This window comes from Perna viridis, chromosome 2 (genome assembly GCF_037379345.1).
Source record: "Perna viridis isolate PV_CMFRI_1.1 ecotype Kerala chromosome 2, ASM3737934v1, whole genome shotgun sequence".
In the NCBI taxonomy this organism is placed as follows: Eukaryota; Metazoa; Mollusca; class Bivalvia; order Mytilida; family Mytilidae; genus Perna; species Perna viridis.
In genome coordinates, this window is record NC_142446.1 from 52,190,166 (window position 1) to 52,211,482 (window position 21,317).

Genomic DNA, 21,317 nt, shown 5'->3' on the forward strand with positions numbered 1-21,317 from the left:
CTGGACTCTTATTTTTAGACATTTTATGTAATGCAACAAAAATCTCTTCTTCAGTAATATCATTATCACATACTCCTCGATCAAAACTATCAACTTTTACATCTATATTTTGCAACAAAACCTCCATAGCATTTTTGTCTGTTTCTACACATGAATACAACTCATCATAAAACTTATACTGTATGTCTAATAAGCCATCAGTATCAGAAACAATATTTTTACCATCATGATCAAAAAGTTCTTTAATACTATTACTCTCTTGCTTATATTTCTCTAAGTTCAAAAAATATTTTGTACATTTATCATTTTCTGTAGCCCAAAAAGCCTTCGACCTCAATATAGCACCTTTACATTTCTCTTCCTCTAAATTGTTTAATTCAAGCTTTAAATTCTCATACCTTTCCACATTAATTTGTTCACCTTCAGCAATTCTCATACATATTCGCTGTATCTTATTTTGTATGCAATAATACTCTGCATTTTTCTCTTTTGCAATTTTCTTACTGAAAACTTGAGAGAATTTCTTAATTCTAAACTTTAAATTATCCCACCAAATTAAAACATCATCATCAAAAAGAGTACATTCCTTACTATCATTGATAATATTCAAAACAGTTGATACAAACTCATTATTATCTAACAATGTATTATTAAAAATCCACACACCCGGGCCTCTTTCTACATCATCAAAAACTATTCTCACTTCAACAAAAGAATGATCACTTAAAGTAGTGTCTTTGTAATTTATATGTTGTACAAAACTTGACAAATTTCTAGAAATGAGAAAATAATCCAATCTTGATTGTTGTAAATAAAAATCACTTACTCGTTTCCATGAAAACGTTCTAACACAAGGATTTCTACATCTCCATACATCATATACATTGTTATCTGTCATCAAATTACATAATAAGTTATAACTCATATCATTCCTGTGTACAGATTTACCACATCTATCTAGGCTGGACAATGTTGTATTCCAATCACCTGATACAATTATATTCTCATAAGAACTAATATATTGATTGAGGAATGTAAAAAACTCACACCTTTCCTTAATAGAATAATATGCATAAATATTAAATATGTTATAAATACAACCTTCATGTTCAAATTGGACATGTAAAAATCTGCCCACATCATCTTTAAAAATAACTTTAACATTATTTTTAAACCTTTTGTTCACAAGAATAGCAACTCCTTGCCTTTTAGTACTACTATTAGAATATAAAACACAACCATCATAAATTCTATCAAAATTCAAAATGAAATCATCATCCCAGAACGTTTCTTGCAGTAACAAGAAATCAATCTTACTGTTATCAATGATTGATACATATTTCTTAAATTTATTGATATCTCTCAATCCGTTACAATTGTTGCTTACTAATAGCACCATTGCAAAAATACAAACCAGAAATACAGAATTATAGATCTCCATTTTCGATATCTTTTTTGTTTGAATTATCTCTCATAGCATTACTGACATTTGGATAAAACTTCATCCTGTTCCTTCTCTTCTTTCCTTGAGATGGACCAGTTCGAGAGGAACCAGATAAACCATCCATTGACATTTGAGAGACATCCAAACCAGTGTCATTTTCACTGGAAGGGATGTCTGTGTCCATATCATCACTTTCTATATCAATACATTTATCATCATTTTTTACAAAGGTAATTTCTTCATCAGAGTCACACGTTTTTGTTACTTCATCTCTCTGTCTTTTCTGTCCTTTGTTCTCTACACCTAATTGTTCTTTTCTAGAAGACCCTTCATCTAAACCTTTTGTTGACTGGATGTTAACATCATGACAAGCCGTGGCCCCGACGACCAGCTGATCTTTTTCTGTGGTCCCGAAGTCCACACTTGGTTTTACCGTTATATCATTCCTTTCACTGTTGGCCCCGAAGACCACATTTTCCACCTCTGAAGTCCCGAAGACTCCATTTTCTAATTCTGTAGTCCCGAATACTACATTTTCATCACCTGCAGTGGCCCCGAAGACCACAATATCAGCCTCTTTGACATCAGTGACCACCATGTCACTATTATCCTTGACTTCCATTACAACAGAAAATGCTTTCATATTTCTATCTTCTTCTCCCTCTTTTGTCGTCTGCCCCTCTAAATGCAGCACCTGCATATCCATTCCACTTTCTGTTTCTTTTACTTCATCATCTGTATTGTCCTTAGTATCTGCCTTTTTACAGACACATCTGTCTAGTATCATACCACAGTCAGCACACATGCATCTACAGTCACTCTTCTTTTTGTCACATGAAAAGCATGGACATTCACATGGCTCCTTGTAACAATAATTACATTTCCTGTCTTTTTTGCAAAAGCAAGCTCTCAAACGATTTCCACACTTCTCACATGGTGGTTCCTTACATTCTTTCCGTTTGTGTCCTTGTTTATCACAGCTATCGCAAATAAGTTGTGGACATTGTCTATATTTATGGCCTGGAGATCCACAAAAATTACAAAGCTGTATCTGATGATCATGTTTTACTCTAAAACTTCTCATCCCCATCCCCGTTTCAAACTTTATTGACCATGGTAGGGATTTCAAATTAGGTGGAAATTGTACTCGAACATAACGAGTTCCATCAGCAACGTCAGTTCCCGGATAAACATGCCTATATACTTGTGACAATGGCTTACAGTTCTTTTCTCTCAAAACATTCAGTATGGTTTCATCGTTAATATGCGCAGGTAAATGAATGAAAGAAACAATAACTGCATTTTGAAAGAGAAAATAACAGTCATAAAAATGCCCATCAACATTAAGTCCTTTTGTCAAAATATCTGCATTTTCCTCAGAGTCCATCGTTATAGTATAGGCACCCTCTAAATCATCAGGCACAACTGCCAGAACAGTATTCACTCCACAAACCTCTTCAGCAGCTTGTATAATTTTTGAAGCTTCCTTCGCAATATTAACAATTTTTACTGCACATTCTTTCTTGTAAATTTTCCTTGAATTCGTATACTTTTTCTGTCTTTCTCCATTTATTCCTCCATCATACTTTCGTGAATAATTTTTCCTATATTCAGACCTTTCCGGTGCTTTGTTTTCAGAACTCATTTCTGGTTCTAAGATGAAGCAACACGAAACAAATCAAACGCACTTTTCAAAACAAATCAAACGCACCTTTCCCCCCTTTTTCCTATGCTTAAAAAGCAGGAAAAGGGGTACAACACGCACCTATACGGATTAAAATCTATCAATCCAGGTCAATTAAAGTAAAGACCACACAAATAAATGTATATAATCACATAAAAACCGGTGAACTCACCGAAATGGCACATTTAACAGGAGCGGCAAAATGTAAACATCCTGCTAGGATATGTCCAAAACCCCAAGAAATATTTGCATATTCATTACCGAGTTGCTGAAACGTTGGACATACGTTGTAGTCGTATTTGCAGTAAGCCCGTACATACAAGTTTAAACCGTTATTTTGTACAGAGAAATGGCAGATTGAAACAACTATGAACATGCTTAGACTAAACAAAAGTGATATTGTTGGAGAAAATAAATAACAACTAATTTAAAAAAAAAAAAAAAAGTAAGTGACTTGACATTCAGATTTGAACCTACGTCTTCGCATTTTAAAGTTAAACATTTTTTTATTTTGATAAAATTTTATTCAAATAAATACATTCATAAAAGAATTATTGGGCTAGTCTCCCATTAATTCATATTATCACAGTGTTGGTTAGAATTGTAACAATTATTAACAACAGATCTCAATTAAAACTCAATATGTACTTCATCATTACTTATCCTTAGTACAGGATTTTTGTTTAAATAATACTTTTCAAATAAATACATGCACTTCTTCTGTTTATAATACAAGTATGCATAACTCACATGTTTTTGCAGAACATTTTTAAAATATGGCACTATGTCTATCAAATGATCATCCTTCATAGAGATATTTCTCCTCTTTACTACACAGAATCTTCTAGCACATAAAACTGTATTCACAAAGTATAAGTTTATATTTTTATCCTTCTTGACTAGACCAAAGTAACACATATATTTGAAATCTAGAGTATTGACAAAGCTAGTAGAACTATTACACAGAATGTTATGTAGGAAATCTTTAAAAAAGTCATTGAACTGAGTCAAACATCTACACACAATGATCAAGTGCTCCAAGTCTTCATGCACATCTTCGCAAACTGGACACATAGAATCAACAGTAATTTGGCATCTCATCAGTCTCTCCTTAGTGAAGAAAACTCTATGGAAAATTTTGAATGATGACTCAATCCAATCACTTTGTAAAAATGAAAAGTTCAAAACTTTTTGTACTTTTTGAACATCAAAATCTGAAAATATTTCACACCAGTATTTTACAGAATTAGGTTCTCTTGTTAATGTCTTTAACAGTATATCATAAAATGATCTTGTTGTATTAGGTAAAGCATACTTTCTACCATTAACGCTGTAAATTATATTTAAAACAGTTGCTTTACAAGTGTTTGCATTTTCTTCAACTAAAACTACATAATCTTGTGGAATACATTGCTTAATACATTTCACTACTTTAATAATTTTATCAACGGAAACATCAGGGAACTTTTGAGATACAATATCTTGAATATAAGTGTCCTTCATAAAACCTCTCTTGCATTCATAAGCTAAGTCCTTAATCTTGATAATACCTGCTTCTATAAATGTTCTCATATATAACATACTATCACCATTCACAATCATTGGATTACAGAAGAGGGGAATATCAAAAACGTTAGTCACATTAATTTCTATTTCCATACAATGACGTATCTTCCCCCATGCATACAACATACATTTATAAAAATCAGGCAAACATCCTAATTGTCTATGAGTAAAATCGCAATACAATATTTCAACACCAAGATTCATTCCTTGTACTTTAGAAAAGAAATAAAGACATGTAACTTTCCAAACAGCATTATAATCCATATCTAATAGCCTATTTAAAAACTTTAGTCTAAATGCATACATTTTATGAAAAATTTCAGGAAAATTTAAACCACCATCTAACACCTTATTAGTTATTACATCATATGCAACTAGAGATGGTTTATCATTCCACAAAAAATCAATATATATCTTCTTAATTTCTAAATAATGTTTTTCTGGTATATTAACAACCATAAGAGTATACCAAAGTTTACTCATCAATAAAGTATTTATTACAGTTAATCTACCATGTATTGATAAGTGTCTCATTTTCCAAAAAATCAATAGCTTCAAAATAGATTGTACTTTGCAATCCCAATTCAAACTATCACAAAGAGATTTATCCTTACCAATCCATATGCCTAAAAGCTGTAAAACCTTAAAGTTAAACATCTTTCCCCTCAGCTACAAACGGTGGCCGATCTGCGGGGATATTTTTCACCCTTATCTCGTTACCTACGACAACGAAGAAATAAAAACAAGTGAAATAGAATGAGACTCAAATGCGTTCAAGAAGAGAACGGGAAGAAAAGTTAAAAAGCACAATTTTATTTGCAAGAGTCAGTTGAGATATTTATAATAAAAATTCAAAAGTCATAAACCGTCATTAAAATTCAAAAATAAGTCTCTAGAATACTTTATTCAGTCGAAAAAAAATATGGAACGCTTCACGAATTTGCGTGTCATCCTTGCGCAGGGGCCATGCTAATCTTCTCTGTATCGTTCCAATTTTAGTATATGTACTGCCGAAGCGAGTACAGTTACATGTAGCGCTGATCGGTATTTAAGTACAACATTTGACTTAAAACTGAACACAAGGTAAGAAATATTTGCATATTCATTACCGAGTTGCTGAAACGTTGGACAAAAGTTGTAGTCGTATTTGCAGTAAGCCCGTACATACAAGTTTAAACCGTTATTTTGTACAGAGAAATGGCAGATTGAAACAACTATGAACATGCTTAGACTAAACAAAAGTGATATTGTTGGAGAAAATAAATAACAACTAATTTAAAAAAAAAAAAGTAAGTGACTTGACATTCAGATTTGAACCTACGTCTTCGCATTTTAAAGTTAAACATCTTTCCCCTCAGCTACAAACGGTGGCCGATCTGCGGGGATATTTTTCACCCTTATCTCGTTGCCTACGACAACGAAGAAATAAAAACAAGTGAAATAGAATGACACTCAAATGCGTTCAAGAAGAGAACGGGAAGAAAAGTTAAAAAGCACAATTTTATTTGCAAGAGTCAGTTGAGATATTTATAATAAAAATTCAAAAGTCATAAACCGTCATTAAAATTCAAAAATAAGTCTCTAGAATACTTTATTCAGTCGAAAAAAAATATGGAACGCTTCACGAATTTGCGTGTCATCCTTGCGCAGGGGCCATGCTAATCTTCTCTGTATCGTTCCAATTTTAGTATATGTACTGCCGAAGCGAGTACAGTTACATGTAGCGCTGATCGGTATTTAAGTACAACATTTGACTTAAAACTGAACACAAGGTAAGAAATATTTGCATATTCATTACCGAGTTGCTGAAACGTTGGACATACGTTGTAGTCGTATTTGCAGTAAGCCCGTACATACAAGTTTAAACCGTTATTTTGTACAGAGAAATGGCAGATTGAAACAACTATGAACATGCTTAGACTAAACAAAAGTGATATTGTTGGAGAAAATAAATAACAACTAATTTAAAAAAAAAAAAAAAAGTAAGTGACTTGACATTCAGATTTGAACCTACGTCTTCGCATTTTAAAGTTAAACATTTTTTTATTTTGATAAAATTTTATTCAAATAAATACATTCATAAAAGAATTATTGGGCTAGTCTCCCATTAATTCATATTATCACAGTGTTGGTTAGAATTGTAACAATTATTAACAACAGATCTCAATTAAAACTCAATATGTACTTCATCATTACTTATCCTTAGTACAGGATTTTTGTTTAAATAATACTTTTCAAATAAATACATGCACTTCTTCTGTTTATAATACAAGTATGCATAACTCACATGTTTTTGCAGAACATTTTTAAAATATGGCACTATGTCTATCAAATGATCATCCTTCATAGAGATATTTCTCCTCTTTACTACACAGAATCTTCTAGCACATAAAACTGTATTCACAAAGTATAAGTTTATATTTTTATCCTTCTTGACTAGACCAAAGTAACACATATATTTGAAATCTAGAGTATTGACAAAGCTAGTAGAACTATTACACAGAATGTTATGTAGGAAATCTTTAAAAAAGTCATTGAACTGAGTCAAACATCTACACACAATGATCAAGTGCTCCAAGTCTTCATGCACATCTTCGCAAACTGGACACATAGAATCAACAGTAATTTGGCATCTCATCAGTCTCTCCTTAGTGAAGAAAACTCTATGGAAAATTTTGAATGATGACTCAATCCAATCACTTTGTAAAAATGAAAAGTTCAAAACTTTTTGTACTTTTTGAACATCAAAATCTGAAAATATTTCACACCAGTATTTTACAGAATTAGGTTCTCTTGTTAATGTCTTTAACAGTATATCATAAAATGATCTTGTTGTATTAGGTAAAGCATACTTTCTACCATTAACGCTGTAAATTATATTTAAAACAGTTGCTTTACAAGTGTTTGCATTTTCTTCAACTAAAACTACATAATCTTGTGGAATACATTGCTTAATACATTTCACTACTTTAATAATTTTATCAACGGAAACATCAGGGAACTTTTGAGATACAATATCTTGAATATAAGTGTCCTTCATAAAACCTCTCTTGCATTCATAAGCTAAGTCCTTAATCTTGATAATACCTGCTTCTATAAATGTTCTCATATATAACATACTATCACCATTCACAATCATTGGATTACAGAAGAGGGGAATATCAAAAACGTTAGTCACATTAATTTCTATTTCCATACAATGACGTATCTTCCCCCATGCATACAACATACATTTATAAAAATCAGGCAAACATCCTAATTGTCTATGAGTAAAATCGCAATACAATATTTCAACACCAAGATTCATTCCTTGTACTTTAGAAAAGAAATAAAGACATGTAACTTTCCAAACAGCATTATAATCCATATCTAATAGCCTATTTAAAAACTTTAGTCTAAATGCATACATTTTATGAAAAATTTCAGGAAAATTTAAACCACCATCTAACACCTTATTAGTTATTACATCATATGCAACTAGAGATGGTTTATCATTCCACAAAAAATCAATATATATCTTCTTAATTTCTAAATAATGTTTTTCTGGTATATTAACAACCATAAGAGTATACCAAAGTTTACTCATCAATAAAGTATTTATTACAGTTAATCTACCATGTATTGATAAGTGTCTCATTTTCCAAAAAATCAATAGCTTCAAAATAGATTGTACTTTGCAATCCCAATTCAAACTATCACAAAGAGATTTATCCTTACCAATCCATATGCCTAAAAGCTGTAAAACCTTAAAGTTAAACATCTTTCCCCTCAGCTACAAACGGTGGCCGATCTGCGGGGATATTTTTCACCCTTATCTCGTTACCTACGACAACGAAGAAATAAAAACAAGTGAAATAGAATGACACTCAAATGCGTTCAAGAAGAGAACGGGAAGAAAAGTTAAAAAGCACAATTTTATTTGCAAGAGTCAGTTGAGATATTTATAATAAAAATTCAAAAGTCATAAACCGTCATTAAAATTCAAAAATAAGTCTCTAGAATACTTTATTCAGTCGAAAAAAAAATATGGAACGCTTCACGAATTTGCGTGTCATCCTTGCGCAGGGGCCATGCTAATCTTCTCTGTATCGTTCCAATTTTAGTATATGTACTGCCGAAGCGAGTACAGTTACATGTAGCGCTGATCGGTATTTAAGTACAACATTTGACTTAAAACTGAACACAAGGTAAGAAATATTTGCATATTCATTACCGAGTTGCTGAAACGTTGGACATACGTTGTAGTCGTATTTGCAGTAAGCCCGTACATACAAGTTTAAACCGTTATTTTGTACAGAGAAATGGCAGATTGAAACAACTATGAACATGCTTAGACTAAACAAAAGTGATATTGTTGGAGAAAATAAATAACAACTAATTTAAAAAAAAAAAAAAGTAAGTGACTTGACATTCAGATTTGAACCTACGTCTTCGCATTTTAAAGTTAAACATCTTTCCCCTCAGCTACAAACGGTGGCCGATCTGCGGGGATATTTTTCACCCTTATCTCGTTGCCTACGACAACGAAGAAATAAAAACAAGTGAAATAGAATGACACTCAAATGCGTTCAAGAAGAGAACGGGAAGAAAAGTTAAAAAGCACAATTTTATTTGCAAGAGTCAGTTGAGATATTTATAATAAAAATTCAAAAGTCATAAACCGTCATTAAAATTCAAAAATAAGTCTCTAGAATACTTTATTCAGTCGAAAAAAAATATGGAACGCTTCACGAATTTGCGTGTCATCCTTGCGCAGGGGCCATGCTAATCTTCTCTGTATCGTTCCAATTTTAGTATATGTACTGCCGAAGCGAGTACAGTTACATGTAGCGCTGATCGGTATTTAAGTACAACATTTGACTTAAAACTGAACACAAGGTAAGAAATATTTGCATATTCATTACCGAGTTGCTGAAACGTTGGACATACGTTGTAGTCGTATTTGCAGTAAGCCCGTACATACAAGTTTAAACCGTTATTTTGTACAGAGAAATGGCAGATTGAAACAACTATGAACATGCTTAGACTAAACAAAAGTGATATTGTTGGAGAAAATAAATAACAACTAATTTAAAAAAAAAAAAAAGTAAGTGACTTGACATTCAGATTTGAACCTACGTCTTCGCATTTTAAAGTTAAACATCTTTCCCCTCAGCTACAAACGGTGGCCGATCTGCGGGGATATTTTTCACCCTTATCTCGTTGCCTACGACAACGAAGAAATAAAAACAAGTGAAATAGAATGACACTCAAATGCGTTCAAGAAGAGAACGGGAAGAAAAGTTAAAAAGCACAATTTTATTTGCAAGAGTCAGTTGAGATATTTATAATAAAAATTCAAAAGTCATAAACCGTCATTAAAATTCAAAAATAAGTCTCTAGAATACTTTATTCAGTCGAAAAAAAATATGGAACGCTTCACGAATTTGCGTGTCATCCTTGCGCAGGGGCCATGCTAATCTTCTCTGTATCGTTCCAATTTTAGTATATGTACTGCCGAAGCGAGTACAGTTACATGTAGCGCTGATCGGTATTTAAGTACAACATTTGACTTAAAACTGAACACAAGGTAAGAAATATTTGCATATTCATTACCGAGTTGCTGAAACGTTGGACATACGTTGTAGTCGTATTTGCAGTAAGCCTGTACATACAAGTTTAAACCGTTATTTTGTACAGAGAAATGGCAGATTGAAACAACTATGAACATGCTTAGACTAAACAAAAGTGATATTGTTGGAGAAAATAAATAACAACTAATTTAAAAAAAAAAAAAGTAAGTGACTTGACATTCAGATTTGAACCTACGTCTTCGCATTTTAAAGTTAAACATCTTTTCTACAAATTGCTTCAGTCGTTTCCGGTCACGTTTTCTAGATGCATTAGATTTCCGTTTCGTTGATTTATCACCATTTGTCCACAATAAAGATATTTTCATTCTTCCATTTTGTTCAGTAGATGTCCAGCTAAAATCAGTATATTGTTCATTTACAATTTTCAACAAAGAAGTTAATGTTTTCGGGAGACAATCCATTTTCACATAAATTAATCTCTCAACATTGAATTCATAAATCAATTTTCCACAAGACCCTCAAATCAAAAACGGCAGAAGCTATCACGATAATGTCAATTGTATATAAATACGTATTTTGTCAACTGAAACTTACTACTTGTGTAACTATGTCCATCATATCACTATATTTCGGCTGGAAAATCCATTCCAAAACTGATAATCTAACTAATTCCACAAACATTAAGAACACTGTAACAAAACACGTCTGACATCTTGGGTGCGTTCGACTCCTCCCTTTAAAGTTAAACATCTTTCCCCTCAGCTACAAACGGTGGCCGATCTGCGGGGATATTTTTCACCCTTATCTCGTTGCCTACGACAACGAAGAAATAAAAACAAGTGAAATAGAATGACACTCAAATGCGTTCAAGAAGAGAACGGGAAGAAAAGTTAAAAAGCACAATTTTATTTGCAAGAGTCAGTTGAGATATTTATAATAAAAATTCAAAAGTCATAAACCGTCATTAAAATTCAAAAATAAGTCTCTAGAATACTTTATTTAGTCGAAAAAAAATATGGAACGCTTCACGAATTTGCGTGTCATCCTTGCGCAGGGGCCATGCTAATCTTCTCTGTATCGTTCCAATTTTAGTATATGTACTGCCGAAGCGAGTACAGTTACATGTAGCGCTGATCGGTATTTAAGTACAACATTTGACTTAAAACTGAACACAAGGTAAGAAATATTTGCATATTCATTACCGAGTTGCTGAAACGTTGGACATACGTTGTAGTCGTATTTGCAGTAAGCCCGTACATACAAGTTTAAACCGTTATTTTGTACAGAGAAATGGCAGATTGAAACAACTATGAACATGCTTAGACTAAACAAAAGTGATATTGTTGGAGAAAATAAATAGCAACTAATTTAAAAAAAAAAAAAAGTAAGTGACTTGACATTCAGATTTGAACCTACGTCTTCGCATTTTAAAGTTAAACATCTTTCCCCTCAGCTACAAACGGTGGCCGATCTGCGGGGATATTTTTCACCCTTATCTCGTTGCCTACGACAACGAAGAAATAAAAACAAGTGAAATAGAATGACACTCAAATGCGTTCAAGAAGAGAACGGGAAGAAAAGTTAAAAAGCACAATTTTATTTGCAAGAGTCAGTTGAGATATTTATAATAAAAATTCAAAAGTCATAAACCGTCATTAAAATTCAAAAATAAGTCTCTAGAATACTTTATTCAGTCGAAAAAAAATATGGAACGCTTCACGAATTTGCGTGTCATCCTTGCGCAGGGGCCATGCTAATCTTCTCTGTATCGTTCCAATTTTAGTATATGTACTGCCGAAGCGAGTACAGTTACATGTAGCGCTGATCGGTATTTAAGTACAACATTTGACTTAAAACTGAACACAAGGTAAGAAATATTTGCATATTCATTACCGAGTTGCTGAAACGTTGGACATACGTTGTAGTCTTATTTGCAGTAAGCCCGTACATACAAGTTTAAACCGTTATTTTGTACAGAGAAATGGCAGATTGAAACAACTATGAACATGCTTAGACTAAACAAAAGTGATATTGTTGGAGAAAATAAATAACAACTAATTTAAAAAAAAAAAAAAGTAAGTGACTTGACATTCAGATTTGAACCTACGTCTTCGCATTGTAAAGTTAAACATCTTTCCCCTCAGCTACAAACGGTGGCCGATCTGCGGGGATATTTTTCACCCTTATCTCGTTGCCTACGACAACGAAGAAATAAAAACAAGTGAAATAGAATGACACTCAAATGCGTTCAAGAAGAGAACGGGAAGAAAAGTTAAAAAGCACAATTTTATTTGCAAGAGTCAGTTGAGATATTTATAATAAAAATTCAAAAGTCATAAACCGTCATTAAAATTCAAAAATAAGTCTCTAGAATACTTTATTCAGTCGAAAAAAAATATGGAACGCTTCACGAATTTGCGTGTCATCCTTGCGCAGGGGCCATGCTAATCTTCTCTGTATCGTTCCAATTTTAGTATATGTACTGCCGAAGCGAGTACAGTTACATGTAGCGCTGATCGGTATTTAAGTACAACATTTGACTTAAAACTGAACACAAGGTAAGAAATATTTGCATATTCATTACCGAGTTGCTGAAACGTTGGACATACGTTGTAGTCGTATTTGCAGTAAGCCCGTACATACAAGTTTAAACCGTTATTTTGTACAGAGAAATGGCAGATTGAAACAACTATGAACATGCTTAGACTAAACAAAAGTGATATTGTTGGAGAAAATAAGTAACAACTAATTTAAAAAAAAAAAAAAAGTAAGTGACTTGACATTCAGATTTGAACCTACGTCTTCGCATTGTAAAGTTAAACATCTTTCCCCTCAGCTACAAACGGTGGCCGATCTGCGGGGATATTTTTCACCCTTATCTCGTTGCCTACGACAACGAAGAAATAAAAACAAGTGAAATAGAATGACACTCAAATGCGTTCAAGAAGAGAACGGGAAGAAAAGTTAAAAAGCACAATTTTATTTGCAAGAGTCAGTTGAGATATTTATAATAAAAATTCAAAAGTCATAAACCGTCATTAAAATTCAAAAATAAGTCTCTAGAATACTTTATTCAGTCGAAAAAAAATATGGAACGCTTCACGAATTTGCGTGTCATCCTTGCGCAGGGGCCATGCTAATCTTCTCTGTATCGTTCCAATTTTAGTATATGTACTGCCGAAGCGAGTACAGTTACATGTAGCGCTGATCGGTATTTAAGTACAACATTTGACTTAAAACTGAACACAAGGTAAGAAATATTTGCATATTCATTACCGAGTTGCTGAAACGTTGGACATACGTTGTAGTCGTATTTGCAGTAAGCCCGTACATACAAGTTTAAACCGTTATTTTGTACAGAGAAATGGCAGATTGAAACAACTATGAACATGCTTAGACTAAACAAAAGTGATATTGTTGGAGAAAATAAATAACAACTAATTTAAAAAAAAAAAAGTAAGTGACTTGACATTCAGATTTGAACCTACGTCTTCGCATTTTAAAGTTAAACATCTTTTCTACAAATTGCTTCAGTCGTTTCCGGTCACGTTTTCTAGATGCATTAGATTTCCGTTTCGTTGATTTATCACCATTTGTCCACAATAAAGATATTTTCATTCTTCCATTTTGTTCAGTAGATGTCCAGCTAAAATCAGTATATTGTTCATTTACAATTTTCAACAAAGAAGTTAATGTTTTCGGGAGACAATCCATTTTCACATAAATTAATCTCTCAACATTGAATTCATAAATCAATTTTCCACAAGACCCTCAAATCAAAAAACGGCAGAAGCTATCACGATAATGTCAATTGTATATAAATACGTATTTTGTCAACTGAAACTTACTACTTGTGTAACTATGTCCATCATATCACTATATTTCGGCTGGAAAATCCATTCCAAAACTGATAATCTAACTAATTCCACAAACATTAAGAACACTGTAACAAAACACGTCTGACATCTTGGGTGCGTTCGACTCCTCCCTTTAAAGTTAAACATCTTTCCCCTCAGCTACAAACGGTGGCCGATCTGCGGGGATATTTTTCACCCTTATCTCGTTGCCTACGACAACGAAGAAATAAAAACAAGTGAAATAGAATGACACTCAAATGCGTTCAAGAAGAGAACGGGAAGAAAAGTTAAAAAGCACAATTTTATTTGCAAGAGTCAGTTGAGATATTTATAATAAAAATTCAAAAGTCATAAACCGTCATTAAAATTCAAAAATAAGTCTCTAGAATACTTTATTCAGTCGAAAAAAAATATGGAACGCTTCACGAATTTGCGTGTCATCCTTGCGCAGGGGCCATGCTAATCTTCTCTGTATCGTTCCAATTTTAGTATATGTACTGCCGAAGCGAGTACAGTTACATGTAGCGCTGATCGGTATTTAAGTACAACATTTGACTTAAAACTGAACACAAGGTAAGAAATATTTGCATATTCATTACCGAGTTGCTGAAACGTTGGACATACGTTGTAGTCGTATTTGCAGTAAGCCCGTACATACAAGTTTAAACCGTTATTTTGTACAGAGAAATGGCAGATTGAAACAACTATGAACATGCTTAGACTAAACAAAAGTGATATTGTTGGAGAAAATAAATAACAACTAATTTAAAAAAAAAAAAAAGTAAGTGACTTGACATTCAGATTTGAACCTACGTCTTCGCATTGTAAAGTTAAACATCTTTCCCCTCAGCTACAAACGGTGGCCGATCTGCGGGGATACTTTTCACCCTTATCTCGTTGCCTACGACAACGAAGAAATAAAAACAAGTGAAATAGAATGACACTCAAATGCGTTCAAGAAGAGAACGGGAAGAAAAGTTAAAAAGCACAATTTTATTTGCAAGAGTCAGTTGAGATATTTATAATAAAAATTCAAAAGTCATAAACCGTCATTAAAATTCAAAAATAAGTCTCTAGAATACTTTATTCAGTCGAAAAAAAATATGGAACGCTTCACGAATTTGCGTGTCATCCTTGCGCAGGGGCCATGCTAATCTTCTCTGTATCGTTCCAATTTTAGTATATGTACTGCCGAAGCGAGTACAGTTACATGTAGCGCTGATCGGTATTTAAGTACAACATTTGACTTAAAACTGAACACAAGGTAAGAAATATTTGCATATTCATTACCGAGTTGCTGAAACGTTGGACATACGTTGTAGTCGTATTTGCAGTAAGCCCGTACATACAAGTTTAAACCGTTATTTTGTACAGAGAAATGGCAGATTGAAACAACTATGAACATGCTTAGACTAAACAAAAGTGATATTGTTGGAGAAAATAAATAACAACTAATTTAAAAAAAAAAAGTAAGTGACTTGACATTCAGATTTGAACCTACGTCTTCGCATTTTAAAGTTAAACATCTTTTTTTTTTTTTTTTTTTTTTTTTTTTTTTATCTTTATTGAATAAAACAATACTAAATAACAATGCAAATCAGAATGTCTATAAAATCAGAATATTACACAATTTAAGAATATACAATTTATCACAGTTTGAATAACAACACATCTTCTTCTAATATTACAATGGGATTGTCTCTCAAGAACTTTTTATGAAAGACTGAAAGTCTGTTTGTAGATTTACAATACATATAAAAATAACAAATGTAATGTCTCAGTGTGTATTTGAAATATTGAATTAGGTTAATACTTCGTGTACCATTTTTGAACATTTGTCTTTGTTTCATTATACACAGTCTTCCAATAGACAGCAAAAAATTAACAAAGTGAACATTTACACCCTTTACACTGGTTGATACACCCAACAAAAATAACGTCATATAAGTATATTCCTGTATTAAGTTCACCTCTGATTGTACAAATAGTGTCTCTAAAATATCAAATACGAAATCATGAAAGTTAACAAGTATGTCACATGTTATAAATATATGAAATAAAGTTTCCTCTTCACAGTCACAGTTTTGACACACATTGCTGTCTATTATTCCTATTTTACATAGTTTAACATTAGTAAAAATCTTATTGTGACATAACTTGAAATCTAGATCAATACATTCAGATGGTTTCCAGAAACTATGTATCTGTTTCCAAACAAAACAGAAATCACTTTCATGAATATCACATTGTTCACACCAAAATTCATAACATTTAGGTTTAATAAAACACTTTTGTAACAGTAACGTATAAAATCTTTTTGTTTTACACAACGACATGTCACATACTTTATTGTCAAACTGAACATAGAATTGAGACAGTTCATCATTTTTCACATTACATTTTGTCAAAACAACTTCTTTCCACTCGACAGGAATGTGATTCAATAATAACATATACAATTTTCTGACAATGTTAAAAGTAACATCTATTTCTTTTTCTCTCATCATATCAAAAATTGCATGAACTGGCAAAAATCCAGGTATAGCTTCATATGAAATATCTTTAATTTTAACAAAACCAGCTTTTATAAAATATTCCCATTCTTTACCAGACACAAACTTAGAACTATTATAAAACAGTGGTTGATTATAAACATCAGAGTCTCCTATATTAAAAGTTATATCTTTTCTAATACACTGCCATGCTTCCAACATTTCTCTGTACACATGCGGTAAACATAATAAATCCTTTTTGTTTAAAAACAAAAATAGAACAGACCTCGAAAGATTCATACAATGCACTCTTCTCAAAAAATAGCTAAAGGTACTTTTCCAAATACAATTGCAATCAGGATTTAAAAATCTCCCTAAAAATTTTAATCTAAATGATAACATTTTTAAATATATATCTTGAAAATTCAAGCCACCATCTTGTTTCATACCAGTAATAGTTGCATATTGTATTAAATGAGATTTAGAATCCCACAAAAAATCAATACATATTTGTTTCAAATCTGTCAACACATTTTCAGGTATTGGAGAAACAGCTAATAAATACCAAATTCTAGATACCAATAAAGAAGAAATTACAACATTCCTTCCAGATAAAGTCAAACGTCTTTGTTTCCACATATTAACAATACATCTTATTTTTCTTATCTTATCCTTCCAATTCATATCATTACATACATCAATATCTACACCAACATAAACACCAAGAACTTGAATACATTTTTCACAAACTCTTAATCCAAGTACAGTCTTATCATCATCAGTCAAATTTCCTTTTCCAATACATAAAATTTCAGACTTACTTCTGTTAATCTTAGAACCTGATGCTCTACTATATAAATCAAATACATCAAAAGTATATTTAATAGATTTTTTATCACTCAAACATAATGTAGTATCATCTGCATGTTGAAACAAAACTGCAGTTTCATTACTATAAGGTATACGTATACCATTAATATTACAGTCTTTCTTTATTGTCATTGACAGTGGTTCTGCTGATAAAACATACAATAAAGCACTAATAGGGCATCCTTGCCTAATACCATTTCTAACTTTAAAATATTTTGTTAAAAAACCATTACACTTGACAGTACTTTGAATATCAGTATAAAAAATCCTAATCCAATTAATAAATTTACATCCAAAACCAAAACCTTCTAATACTCTAATGAGATAATCATGACTCACTCTGTCAAAAGCTTTCTCTTGATCAAATTTTAAAATATACCCTTCCACATCATCATTATCAACCATATTTATTACATCACGTACACTGGCTATTGTATCTGCAATATCTCTACCAGGTATACAACATGACTGGCTATTTGATATTATTTTACAAAGTACTGACTTAAATCTATTTGACATGACACGTGCTAATATCTTATAATCCACTTGTAACAATGAAATCGGCCTATAATTCTTCAAATCCCTTCTATCACCTTTCTTCTTATAAATAAGAGAAAGTACACCATTTCTCATTGACCTTGATAACGTGTTACGATTTTCTATTGCCTTAAACACCTTCAGTAAAATATCCTTTAAAACATGATAAAATTTACAATAAAACTCAACTGTTAGTCCATCAGATCCTGGACTCTTATTTTTGGACATTTTATGTAATGCAACAAAGATCTCTTCTGCAGTAATATCATTATCACATATTTCTTGATCATGATCATCTACTTTTACATCTATATTTTGCAAAAAATCATCCATAGCATTTTTGTCTGTTTCCACACATGAATACAACTTATCATAAAACTTATACTGTAAGTTTAACAAACCTTCAGTATCAGACACAACAGTTTTACCATCATAATCAGTAAGTTCTTTAATACAGTTACTTTCTTGCTTGTACTTTTCTAAATTCAAAAAATACCTTGTACATTTATCGTTTTCTGTAGCCCAAAAAGCTTTTGATCTCAAAATAGCACCTTTACATTTTTCTTCTTCTAATAAACTTAATTCTAACTTTAAGTTTTCATATCTTTCTACATCTATAATTTCTCCTTCAGCAATCCTCATACATAACCTTTGAATCTTATTTTGTAAACAATAATATTCAGCATTTTTCTCTTTTGCAATTCTCTTACTAAAAACTTGAGAGAATTTCTTAATTCTATATTTTAAATTATCCCACCAAATCAATACATCATCATCAAAAAGAGTACATTTCTTATTGTCCTCAATCATATTCGTAATATTTAATACATATTCTTCATTATCTAATAAAGTATTATTCAAAATCCATATACCTGGACCTCTTTCTACATTATCAAAAACAACTCTCATTTCTACAAAAGAATGATCACTTAATGTGGTATCTTTGTAATTTACATATTGTACAAAACTTGACAAATTTCTAGAAATTAAAAAATAATCCAACCTTGATTGTTGTAAATAGGATTCACTAACACGTTTCCATGAAAAAGTTCGAACACCAGGATTTCTAGCTCTCCATATATCATATAGATTGTTATCAGTCATAAAATTACACAATGACTTAAAACTCATATCATCTCTATGAATTGATTTACCAGACCTATCAAGGTTTGACAAAGTTGTATTCCAATCACCAGATAGTATTATATTATCATATGAATTCATATAATGACAAAGAAAAGAAAACAGTTCACATTTTTCCTTAATAGAATTATAAGCATATACATTCAGTATGTTGTAAATACATCCTTCATGTTGAAGTTGAACATGTAAAAATCTACCTTCTTCATCCTTAAAAATTTCTTTTACATTGTTTTTAAATTTTTTATTTACAAGTATAGCAACACCTTGTCTTTTAGTCTTACTATTAGAGTATAAGACACATCCATCATACATCCTATCAATATTCAACATAAAATCATCATCCCAGAAAGTTTCTTGCAGTAACAAAAAATCAATCTTACTATTATCTATAATGGCTACATACTTCTTAAATTTATCACAATCTCTCAAACCATTACAATTGTTACTTACAAAAAGCACCATTGCAAAAGTAAAAATCAGATAAAATAAATTAAACATCTCCATTATTAACATTCTTTTGGTTGAGTTTGTCTTTCTGAACACTATTGATATTAGGATAAAATTTCATCCTGTTCCTTCTTTTTTTCCCTTCAGGTGGACCTAAGTCCACAGTACTTGTACCACTGCTCTGGGAACAAGACAAATTATCTTTTGCATCATTTGCGACATCAACTCCAGTGTTACAATCACTGGAGGAGATGTCAGTTTCCATATCATCACTATCAAAACTATTTTCTTTAATGTCATTTTGTGTTACAATATGCTTGTTAATAATCACAATTTCATCATCAGAGTCACATGCTCTCGAAATCTCATTTCTCTGTCTTTTCTGTCCTTTAGTCTTTTCTATCATTGATTCATCTTCTACCAAATCTCCAGTGCATTGTTTATCAACACTTTTGTTACCTTCGGTCCCGAAGACCTTATCCCGGTTATCTGAGGCCCCGAAGACCACATTTTTATCACTCATGCTCTTTTTGAGCTTTCCATCATTTGCATTGGCCCCGAAGACCTTAGTTCTCTCTTCTGTAGTCCCGAAGACCACATCCCGTTTCTTGGCAGTGGTCCCGAAGACCATATCATCATTTTCTACAGTGGCCCCGAAGACCACATCTGTTGTCTCATTACGTATATTTACCGAAACTTCACCTTCAAGAGACTGCTTGTCATCACACTTATTATCTCGCTTGTTTTCTATCTGAACTGAGTCACCTCCATTTTCGTCCTCGTCAGAGTATGTACCTTCCAAATCCTCCCTATCGCCATTCTCACGTGATATTTGATCACTGTCATGACTTTCTTCTTCCTTCTCTTTACCCCTAAATTCTCTACCTCTACCAGTATATCCCTTTCTACATGCACATCGCGCAGTTACTATTCCACATTCTCTGCACTTACATCTGCATTCTTCTTTAGATTGGTCATTCACAAATTTCTTTGTTACAATATTGGCATTTTGTTTCCTTGCACTCACAATGTCTCAATCTTTTTTTGCACCTCTGGCACGGTGGAATTTTACATTCATTTTCTTTATGTCCATGTTTATCACAATTATAGCAAACTAATTGTAGACATTGTCTATATTTATGGCCAGGAGATCCACAATAGTTGCATAATTGCCTCTGGTGATCATGTTTAACACGGAAACTTCGTGTTCCTAATCCAGTATCAAATTTTATTGACCATGGAAGAGAAATTAGGCCAGGCGGAAACTGTACTCTCACATATCTTGTTCCATCAGCAACCTCAGTTCCTGGATGAACATGCCTAAATACCTGGGACAGAGGCTTACAATTCTTTTCTCTCAATACGTCAAGAATAAGCTCATCACTAAGATGAGCAGGCAAATGAATGAATGAAACTATAACTGAATTATCAAACAAAAATAGGCAATCATAGTTTTTACTTTCAATATTAACACCCCTGGTTAATTTGTCAGCATTTTGTTCACTATCCATCGTAATACAGTACGAATCCTCCATATCATCAGGGACAACTGCTAACACAGTGTTTACTCCACAAACATCCTCCACTGCTTTAATTATTTTTGATGGAGTCTCAGATGTTTTCCCAATTTTAACAATCTTAACGGTACACTCTTTTTTATATTCCCTTTTTGAACTCGTGTATTTTCGGGTTCTTTCACCTTTT

The 21,317-nt window shown here is 32.3% G+C and overlaps 11 non-coding genes across 11 annotated transcripts; all 11 read right to left on the reverse strand.

The window, feature by feature from the left end:
- Positions 1-5,610: 5,610 nt before the first annotated feature.
- On the reverse strand, positions 5,611-5,717 carry LOC148625733 (U6 spliceosomal RNA). The gene has a single exon (XR_015920478.1). It is a non-coding gene; the product is annotated as a U6 spliceosomal RNA (small nuclear RNA).
- Positions 5,718-6,299: 582 nt separating this feature from the next.
- On the reverse strand, positions 6,300-6,406 carry LOC148625734 (U6 spliceosomal RNA). The gene has a single exon (XR_015920489.1). It is a non-coding gene; the product is annotated as a U6 spliceosomal RNA (small nuclear RNA).
- Positions 6,407-8,714: 2,308 nt separating this feature from the next.
- On the reverse strand, positions 8,715-8,821 carry LOC148625735 (U6 spliceosomal RNA). Its single transcript, XR_015920497.1, has one exon. It is a non-coding gene; the product is annotated as a U6 spliceosomal RNA (small nuclear RNA).
- Positions 8,822-9,405: 584 nt separating this feature from the next.
- LOC148625736 (U6 spliceosomal RNA) lies at positions 9,406-9,512 on the reverse strand. Its single transcript, XR_015920498.1, has one exon. It is a non-coding gene; the product is annotated as a U6 spliceosomal RNA (small nuclear RNA).
- A 584-nt stretch (positions 9,513-10,096) lies between these two features.
- Positions 10,097-10,203, reverse strand: LOC148625737 (U6 spliceosomal RNA). The gene has a single exon (XR_015920499.1). It is a non-coding gene; the product is annotated as a U6 spliceosomal RNA (small nuclear RNA).
- A 1,073-nt stretch (positions 10,204-11,276) lies between these two features.
- On the reverse strand, positions 11,277-11,383 carry LOC148625738 (U6 spliceosomal RNA). Its single transcript, XR_015920503.1, has one exon. It is a non-coding gene; the product is annotated as a U6 spliceosomal RNA (small nuclear RNA).
- Positions 11,384-11,967: 584 nt separating this feature from the next.
- LOC148625739 (U6 spliceosomal RNA) lies at positions 11,968-12,074 on the reverse strand. The gene has a single exon (XR_015920504.1). It is a non-coding gene; the product is annotated as a U6 spliceosomal RNA (small nuclear RNA).
- Positions 12,075-12,658: 584 nt separating this feature from the next.
- LOC148625740 (U6 spliceosomal RNA) lies at positions 12,659-12,765 on the reverse strand. Its single transcript, XR_015920506.1, has one exon. It is a non-coding gene; the product is annotated as a U6 spliceosomal RNA (small nuclear RNA).
- Positions 12,766-13,350: 585 nt separating this feature from the next.
- LOC148625741 (U6 spliceosomal RNA) lies at positions 13,351-13,457 on the reverse strand. Its single transcript, XR_015920507.1, has one exon. It is a non-coding gene; the product is annotated as a U6 spliceosomal RNA (small nuclear RNA).
- A 1,073-nt stretch (positions 13,458-14,530) lies between these two features.
- Positions 14,531-14,637, reverse strand: LOC148625742 (U6 spliceosomal RNA). The gene has a single exon (XR_015920508.1). It is a non-coding gene; the product is annotated as a U6 spliceosomal RNA (small nuclear RNA).
- A 584-nt stretch (positions 14,638-15,221) lies between these two features.
- Positions 15,222-15,328, reverse strand: LOC148625743 (U6 spliceosomal RNA). Its single transcript, XR_015920509.1, has one exon. It is a non-coding gene; the product is annotated as a U6 spliceosomal RNA (small nuclear RNA).
- Positions 15,329-21,317: the final 5,989 nt, after the last annotated feature.